Source organism: Hippopotamus amphibius, chromosome 8 (genome assembly GCF_030028045.1).
Source record: "Hippopotamus amphibius kiboko isolate mHipAmp2 chromosome 8, mHipAmp2.hap2, whole genome shotgun sequence".
Taxonomy (NCBI): Eukaryota; Metazoa; Chordata; class Mammalia; order Artiodactyla; family Hippopotamidae; genus Hippopotamus; species Hippopotamus amphibius.
Window position 1 is genome coordinate 132,487,659 of NC_080193.1, and position 9,777 is coordinate 132,497,435.

Genomic DNA, 9,777 nt, shown 5'->3' on the forward strand with positions numbered 1-9,777 from the left:
TGCCATATTGGATAGTGCAACTCTAGATCATCATCTCTTGCTTGAGTCCATCATTTCTCTGCTTGATGCCAGAAGGAAGCTTCCAGTGGTCTCCTTGTTTCCTGTTGGGACCCACTTCCATATGTTCTGTAAGTTTCAGCCAGAATGCTTTTTCTAAAAATAAAATCTTACATTCCTTTCCTCTGGAGAACTCTGCATGGTTTCTCACAGCTCTGTATGCTTTTATGATATTTACAAGGCCCTGTGTAAGCTGGACCTCGTCTACTTTCCAGCTTCCTCTCTTTCTTGTCATATTCCACAACACAGCACACACACCGCACTAAACATACCTTATTCCTGAAAGTTTTGTGGTCTTCTTGGCTTTGAGGTCATTGCATATTCTGTTCCTGCTGCTTAGTTGGTTCTTCTTCATCCTTGTCCCTACTCATCCTTAATAGGCTAAATAACTGGTACTCACACTTCAAGTCTCCGCAGAAACTGTCCCTGATCCCCTAGTCTGGATTATATGTTCCTCTGTGTGCTACGTAGAACAATTAGCTCCTTCTACCATAGCGTTTACTGTACTATCAATGCTTTCTTTATATTTGCTGCTTCCTTCTTTACCCCTAAATCTGGTCAGGGTTGGGGCAGTGCTAACTTGTCACTTTTTTATCCCCAGTTCCAAGCATAGTGTCTAACATATGGTAGGTGATCAATAGATGTTCACTGAGTAAATAAATGAGTAAACGAATAAATGTGATCTTTTTTTAAGACAAGAAAAGAAAAAAAGAAGAATCTTTCCTATTTGCAAATTCTCCGGTGATTAAAGGTAGTTGTGTCTCTTTTCCTTTCTCAGTTCCTTGGATCTCACTAATTTCCAGATGAATTTGCTTCAAAAAAAAATAGTTTCTTTAAGATAGGTATTAAAAGGTAAAGAGCACAAAAGAGCTCTTTCACTAGAAGAAAGACAGGACAACTTCCTAGAGAGAATAACTGTGAATTGCATGGCATATATTAGAAGAATTAACATTTGATTTTGTAGTGAAATAACTGTTATTAAAGTTAAACAATGAATTCCATGTCACTAAATCTAAGGGACATTTTAAGTCTTTGAAATTGTACCTGATTTCTCAGGTGCCAGTATTTTAAACTTATCTCCCTATTGAAACATTCTTTTCCAGTTGGGATCCCTGAAATCTTATTCTGGCTTTCCTTCTGTCTCCCTGGCTGTTCCTTTTCATTCTCCTTTCTCACTCTTTAAATATTAGAGTTCCTCAAAGCTAGACCCTCAGTCCCTTTTTGGCTTATTCTCTGTTCTCTCCCTAAATAGTCTCATCCAATCCATGACTTTGTTTTCTCTATACCAGCGTTTCTCAAATATATACATTTCAACACCACATCTCTCTTGTTGTCTCCAAACTCATCATCTAATTATCTACTTAAGATCTCCATTTGGAGAGATGAATGCACCCTAAATTGAACAGAATAAAAGTGGAATTAATGACTACCTATAAAGCTCACTCTCCCTCCAATGTTTTCTGTTTCATTGAATGATACAACAGTGCATGTAATTGTTTAAGCTAGACTACCAGGAATCATCTTGGAGACCTCCTTCTTTCGTAATCCCTATTTCCATAAGTCAATCAAAAGTTAGTGAATTAATATCAGAGATGCTTTACATTAACAAATATGCACAGTCATTTACACATATATATATTATATGTTATATATTATTATTGTATTTATGCAATATATACATCTATATTTGCAGGGCTATGGAATTTTTTCTGAAGTTCCACACATTTATCTAAATGCTATTCATTCCCCATCCTTGTAACAGTTATTGGAAACAGCGGTTTCCCTATGTGACAACTGTTTGCTCCTTTTTACGTTCACAGAAAATCATCGCCTTTCATTCTCCACTTTTTCCTCTTTTGTGCATCATCTTGTTTTCTTTTTTAGATCAGTTATGCAATCTGTATGTAACTGTATGTAACTTCTCAGTGTCACATTAATCCTAATCCATCACTAGCACATTCCATTCCCTTACATCCTGCTCTTTTGAAGTTTTATTGAGGTGTAATTTGCAGATCATAAAACTGACCTATTTTAACTATCAAATTAAGTAATTTGGGGTAATTTTACTGAGTTGTACAACCATCACCATAATCCAGTTTTAGAATATCTTTCAGAATATCTTCATCACTTTGTGTCCATTTACCCTTAAACACCCTTTTTGCCAGTTTCCCACTTGAAATTGTAAAGCCAGGATGTATTACATGTCTCAGTAGAACTCAGTGAGTGCTTGGTGCTATGGGGAATTTATATAGAGTAAAATACAATACCTAATCTCAAGGGGGCTAGCTAGTTGGTAAAATAAGACCTCAGTCAGAGACCTCCACAAGAGAATTATATCCTATTTCCAGCTTTTGTGAATGGGCCAATATAAGACTACAGAGCCTCCTGTCATTGAGCAGATAATCTAAATTTGGAAAAATCTTTCATACCCCATACAGATAGATTTTTTTTTTCTCCTTGAAGCTTTACAACACTCTTTCTTAAACTGACCATTGATAGTTTCCAAAAGTATGGGCTTTTTGTAACATCTTTTCTCTCTTAAATGTCATCTTAAATATGTACTTCCTTCTGTTTCCATCTATTTGTAACCAGAATCTAAATTATAGAATTTGCATCTTTCCAAGTAGAATCTAACACTGTTCAATAAATACTTCTAATTCTAAATGCAAATTATGATCACTATAATTTTTCACTTTGGGGTACTTATTGAAAAGAGTAATGTTTATTAACTTTCTCTGAATTAAATGTAACCAGTAGCTTTTTTGCCCCTTGGGTTGTTATTAATGATAATTAACTGTGGTGATGAAGAATTACTAATAGTTATGACCCTGAGGAGCAAAATAATGTATTTCAAAGAGCTGCCTGTTCCTTTAAGTGTTGAGTAAAGTAATTCAGTCCTTTTTCACCCAGGAAGCCACGAGCACAGGGCATTCCCAGGTGCCAAGTGCCGATTACTCTGCTTCTACCCTTTCCTAGTCTCATCTTGAGCCCTTCTAACGGCCAGCAAATGGGCAGGGACAGCTCACTGGAGGAGCTCCTTCATGTAACGTGGGGATGGGGTAGAGGGGGACAGGATGTGTGAAGTTAAGAAAGGTTTGCTTTTAGCACTTGAACACCTGCCTCCACCAGTTTTATTTTTTCTGAAGAAAAATAGGGAGGAGAAGTTGGAATGGGTTAGCTTCTTTCATCCTCTAGCAATGCCAGTTTCCCAGTGTGAGGGTCCCTGGGCAATGAGTCCTCTACTGTCAGAATTTTGGCAGGCTTGGCTGCTCATGTAACTGGGGAAAGAGCTTGAGAAAGTATGTACTCGAATGCTATGGTTCTCTACCTCGGCTGCATATTGGAATCATCTGGGAAGCCTTTTAAAATTCCTCTGCCCAGACTACCCTCAGACCAATTAACTAGGTATATTTAGGGATGGGATTCACGCATCAGAATTTTTTTTAAAGCTTTCCAGGTGTTTCCAATGTGCAGCCAAGTTTGAGAACCACTGGACTGGTGATAGGCATCTCTTGGGGTTTTTTTTTCCCAGTTTTATTGCAATATAATTAACATATAATATAACATGATTTGATATATGTGTATTCTGTAAAATGACTAACACGATAAGGGTAGTTAACAACCATCCCTAGACATCTGTTATTGTCATGAAAATAGCTCTCAAGCAGTGGCTCTCAGGCTCAGCTGCACACTGGAATAACCTGGGAGTTTAAAAAGATACTGAGGCTAGACCCACTCCTAGCGATTCTGACTTACTTGGTTCGGGAGTGGGCTCAAGCAAGTATCAGCATTTTTCAGAGGCTCTCTCAGTAATTCTAATCTACAGACAGGATTAAGAACTACTGCTTGAACTGGGAATAAACATCTTAACTCGTTGCCAACTTGGAGGGAAAGATGCTCTATGCCTGCTGGGCGAAGATTGCCATAAGCTGAAGCAAGAATGTGAAAGGAAATGTGGAAGCAGTACCAGAAATAAAAGTCACCTGCCTCAAAGTGGGGAGGTAAGATCAATCATTGTGGGTGGGTGGGTGGGGGTGTGTGTGTGTGCGCACGCCCACGTACACATGCACATGTGCACCATGTATGTGACAAAAAGAGACTGAGAATGGGGGAAATTTTTCCCCAGCCAAGAAAGATGTGCCATGGGTGGAAGACAGAGCTGAATTTTTTAATACTTCATAATTGTGGACATTTGGTCGGCCTCTCTTCGTCTGCAAGCAGAGCTAGGACTATTTGTGTACAGAATTATGGGATCCAAGAAGTATTCCCGATTCCAAAAATGTGCCTTTTCTTTCATCTTTCCCATCAACCACAATGGCTAAAAAAAGCTCTCTTTCTCTTGGGTTACGCTAGGCCAGTAAACCAATTTCACATCCTCTGTTGGCTTTAGAGCTTGGCTTCATTTTCTTCATCAAATGCACCAAGTTAGGCCCTGAACTGGTAGAATAGGAAGAATGAACAATTTTAAAAAAGCCTTCTCTAGGCTTAGCTCTGAACCTTAAGAACAAAGGTTCTTGCCTGAGAATGAAGTCCCAGAAAGGAAGTGCCTCAGGTGATGGGGAAATAAGCCATAACATGAGGAAGGGGTCCTAAAGAGGATGTCAAGACGAGGTCACCAAAGACAAACATGCTTCCTTTACAATTAAATACTACAGTTGTCACTTGCTCTGGTGAAAACCCTAGTGACAAATGGTTCTGTCTCTGTTTCCCGACTCCAAGTCAACTGAAGATGTTCATGTTCTAGTGCCTCTGGATGGAAAGCAGGGGTTGGTTTGGAAATGTTTTGGTTTGGAGTGGAGCTCCTTAATGACTGTCCACTGACGTGGCTTTTTTTTTTTTTTTTAAACATTCTGCATTATAGCTGTATTAGATCAGTATGTGGCTTGTTCTCATTAAAAACAAAATCTGATTATGAGCCATTATTTGTTGAAATTACTGTAAGCAAACACAGTAACTTATTTATTTTTAATTTAGGACTTGATTATGAAACTTGTGGTTTACCCAGAGTTATTTTGAAACTTCTGCTTTTCTGCTCTGGCTTTTGGCCTGCTGGCTATTCCATTTACGAGCGGTGCTCTGCTGCGACGGAAAGCAGTGGAAATTCCAGGCCCTCGCCGGACGCTTGTTGGGTCAGCCTCAGAGGTCGGCTGGAAGTGAAGGCAGCCCAGCTCCCCTGACACCAAATCTCTCCGCCGCTCTTTCCCATCAGGGTGTCTGAGGCTTCTCTCAATCAGCCTTCACTTCCCTGGGGTGGCATCAGTTTAAACTGCACTGGGAAGGGTCAAGCACACATCATCTCATTATATGTAAGTTAGCTCACCCTACTACCTAGCACTCACGCAGCTGGAGAGAGGCAGCTTCCAAGCAAACAGAACTCGAGGTACACTTCTTCATCTGGGGCTGGGAGTACGATTAGCTGTTAGTTAGGAAGGGTTCAGAAGACAATAAAGTAGGTGTCAAGTGACTTACATTCCTGTCACGACATATCAGTGAGAGGGGGCCAAGGTGTGAGTGTCAGAGAGAAAAATTCATCTTGAGCAGGTACTTCGTCTCGACTTTATCATCATTTATACAAGATTAAGCTACAAAGAGGGCATCGGTGTTATTTTCTTTCAGTTTGGGCCCCACTCAAAGAACATACTGTGAAGTCATCTTCACCTCTAAGGGTTGGCTGTTATCCCTACAAAACCAAGTTTATGTGGCTTTGGCGTGAACACGTCGTTTTCCTGAGACGTGGGTTTATTTCGCTGCGGGGGTGGGGGGGCTGGGTGGTGTACAGGTAAATCCGGTAGGTTTTTGGGTGCGCATAGAACGTCCCCACCGCTCTGCCTCAGGGGCAGGTCTCCGGCGGCACTCGGGCCGCGCTGGCTGCGCTCTCCTCCTGCCGGCCCGGCGGTCGGGGCCGCAGGCGGGGGTCCCACGCCCGCGCGACGCCCGCGGCGGAACGCCCCCCGGCCTCCACGTCCTGCGGCGCCTGCGCAGTAAGCCCGCAGAGGCGTCCCGCTCCGCCCGGCACCCCTCGGCCGGAGTCCCGCCCCGCTCGCTGAGCCCGGTGCCGGATCTGGGATCGAGCCCCTGGCGTCCGGCAGGAGTGCTCGAGAGCTGGTCAGGTTAGTGTCCCACGTCGCTGGCTGCACGGAGTTCCGATACACCCTAGAAGCAGTTGAAGGCTGGGGTAGGAAGGGTAGAGACAGGGAGTCGCAGAAGCACTTACCAAAATAAAGTCTTGAAACTTAATGTAGCAATTGGACCAGCGCTGGACTGAATGAATACCTATACCAGAAAAACTTTTCTCGGCTGGGGGATGTAGCTCAGTGGTAGAGCGCGCGCTTCGCATGTGTGAGGTCCCGGGTTCAATCCCCGGCATCTCCAAACAGCCGGTCTCGCTTTTTGAATCTTAGAACACAACATCGTCCCATTACATTTTGCTCAGATACTCTAGGGCGCCCCCCAAAAATCTGAAAGTAAAGCCCGAAAATTACGGTGAATCTCAGGGAATCAGAGTTTCATTTGCTAGAGAAAAAAAGTGAAACGAGAAATTATCATTGATTCGCCTTTCTTCATTTGCATAAAATCAATGTTTCCATATTTTTATTGATCTTCTTTTGGGGATCCGAGGTGTGTGGAAAAGAGGATAGGAAAAACAGAAAAGTACTGCATTGGCCGGGAATCGAACCCGGGCCTCCCGCGTGGCAGGCGAGAATTCTACCACTGAACCACCAATGCTTTGGGGCACCAGGGATTTCCGTGCCTTACTAGAATAGATGTTTCCATGTGCAATGATCCTTTTCCATTAGAAATCATAAATTCATGTATTCAACATCAGAGGAAGCAATGGATTTTTAAAATTAAATAACTGTAATAAAATATTGAGTTAACATTTATAAAAAAATCTCTTTTTACTTCTGTTGAACTTTATGAGAAGATTCCTCTGAAGTAGTCCTTGGTGAAGGAGGCAAAATTTTCTTGTGTATACGCAAGATTACACAATTACTTAGCTGTATCTTCAGATATTTAGATAATTTAGAACAACCACTCCCTTCTTACTTTTCTTAGCTCTTCAGACAAATACATGAAGGTATTTGTGAGGTTTTGGGAGTGGGGATGACGGAGCACCAAGTTATAAGAGTATATTGGAACTATGAGATCTGAACAGAGGACTTTGGCACATTGGTGATTCTTGACAAGTGACCTGAATTCTCTAAAGTGTCCCTTTCTTCATAGTGAGACACTTGATCCTTGGACCCTTTTCTACTCCAATAGTATGAGTCTGATCATTTACCCTTAGTTTCCATGGAAAGTAAAGGTGCAAACCATACACCAAAGACATATAAGGGGGAGAAAGTAAAGTGAAAGAAATTCATTCATGAAATGAATCTAAATTTAAGAGAGAAGGCTCTGGATTTAGGCATTATTGGCCCTTTATCTCCAATAGGGAAATTGCCAGCAATTTGCAGGGCCTTTGATGGCCAAGAAGAATGGGGGGTGGGGGGTGGGGGTTGTGCACGTGAGAAAATAACAGAAACCTCGGAGCAGTTATTATGTGCCGGGCTATGTAAATAACATTACATATGGACTTCAACCCAATGAAGTAGGTATTATAATCACCCCAACTTAACAAATAAGACAATTGAGGCTCTTAGGGGCAAGATTGGAACACAAGTGGTATCATGTTTAACAATTGGTTGCTTAACCACTGTCCTGTTCTACTTCCAACAGAATACATCACTGTGTAGTTGCACCAGAAATACTGCATGTATAGCTCAGGAACACTGTATATCAAGAGTGGAGTTAAAGAAAGATCATAGCACACTGCTGAAATAATGTGAGAACTTCTACATCAAAATTTATTTTTAAGAACTTTTTCTTTTCTTTAGTGTGTGCATACAAAGCAAAACTTGAAGACAAATACATTACAGAATTATAAAGATGTAAAATATATGAATAGATTAGAGAATCAAGAAATCTAGACTACAGTCTTAGCAACCCATGGAAGAACAAGTTCAAATCGTTGTACATCTCAGAACGTCAGCTCCTTAAAATAAGAGAACTAGAGGAGAGATGAGGTTTTAAAATTCATTCGGAAGAGCTCTAGCTCTCCAGAAGTGCCTCGGGGCCACTAGCTAGTGCAGCCTCCCCTTCCTTGCCGCCTCACTTCACCAGCTCATTTGTAAACTCTCCCATGTATCTGCATTTGTTTGATGGGTTACAAGTCTGGAATAAAAAACGTTGAAAAGCCCTCAGCTAAGTGACCTAAGTTCATTTGAACTCTGAAATGTTATGATTCAAAATAAAAAAGTAAATGAAAAAAAAAATCTCAGGATGAGAATACAAAAATGTTAAACAGGTGGAAGGAATCAAATAAGAAGTGTGATCGAATGGCAAACATTACTAGTGACCTACCAAAGGCTATTTTACTTTCACCTATCTCCAGGGACAAATGTGGTGCATTAAGCCAATTATCCCATTTTCTTTTCCAAGGACTGAGCTGGGATGGGTTTTTGCCATTTTCTGTCAATGAGAGAAAAGAATGGTCAGCTAGGGGCTTCTGGGAAAGATGGTATGGAAGATTTCATTTGCCCTTTCTTTACTGCTTATTTACACCACCATGTGCGGTATAATGCTTAGAGCTGCCTCAGTCATCTTGTGACTTGCAGGGAGACAGAGGATGACCCAGCAGAAAAGAAAGAGACATTGCACCATCCTGGAATTTTCTCCACCCAGATTTTAGGTTAGATAAGATAATTAAGGATCTTTATTGTTTGAACCCCTTGGAGTTGGGTATTTTGTTACATGCAGCCGAAGGCACGCAGTGGGTGTGTGTGTGTGTGTGTGTGTGTGTCTCCAGAAGTTCATATACTTTCTGGTGCAAGTCTTCTATCCTGTAGAGAATCAATACCTTGAGATTTTGGTAAGGCTGACTTGCCCTTTGATCTCTATTTTTCTGTCACAGTGATAGATCTCCCCAAATATTTCCCCTTGCCACTGTGCCTGATTAGAGGTGGTACGTGACCACAGCAGGGATCATCAGAGTCCTTACCAGAACTTTCTTGCCAGAGCTATAAGCAAAGTCTCTTTCTGCTGGAATAGGCAAACAGGTCGAATGTATAGCTGGGATTGCTGGCGGCCATCATGCTTGCCCCTGGGAGAGAAAGAGACCTATGCATCCCTGGTTTGACCCTGAGACCCTAGAAGCAGCCATGCCGAACTAGAACAAATTCTGGATTTTGTGTGTATGTGAGTCAGTAAGTTGTCCTTATACAATAAGTTGTCTTTTGTTTTTAAGTCAGTTTGAGTCGCATTTGTATGGCTTGCATCTGAACAACACAAATTGAGAAACTATTTTACCGCAAACAGTAAGTTTAGAGAACTCATTACTCCAGAATGTGCTATAGGTTGAAAATATGAAAGTTTAGGAAAAGTTTAAAGAAATTCACCATCAGTGATTGAATTACCAAGAGACAATAAAAGCCATACAAACAGTTTGAAGGACCCATCCTTGGTGTGTTGGATTAGTATTAATTCTATAGCAAGGGAAGCCACCCAAGATTTTTTGAGCAGGGGAAGGATCAGAGCATGTGAAGAGATGACCTGGCAACAGTGTGTCAGAGAAATGCCAGTAAGAGAAACTAAAGTAGGGATATTCACTCAAGAAGTGGTTACAATTGGAGTGGAGAGGCAATGAGGTCCTGAATCAGCCTGAGGTCTCTAGCATGAGGC

At 41.4% G+C, this 9,777-nt stretch overlaps 2 non-coding genes across 2 annotated transcripts; one reads left to right on the top strand and one right to left on the bottom strand.

The window, feature by feature from the left end:
• Nucleotides 1-6,357: 6,357 nt before the first annotated feature.
• Nucleotides 6,358-6,429, top strand: TRNAA-CGC (transfer RNA alanine (anticodon CGC)). Its single transcript has one exon. It is a non-coding gene; the product is annotated as a tRNA-Ala (tRNA).
• A 283-nt stretch (nucleotides 6,430-6,712) lies between these two features.
• TRNAG-GCC (transfer RNA glycine (anticodon GCC)) lies at nucleotides 6,713-6,783 on the bottom strand. Its single transcript has one exon. It is a non-coding gene; the product is annotated as a tRNA-Gly (tRNA).
• Nucleotides 6,784-9,777: the final 2,994 nt, after the last annotated feature.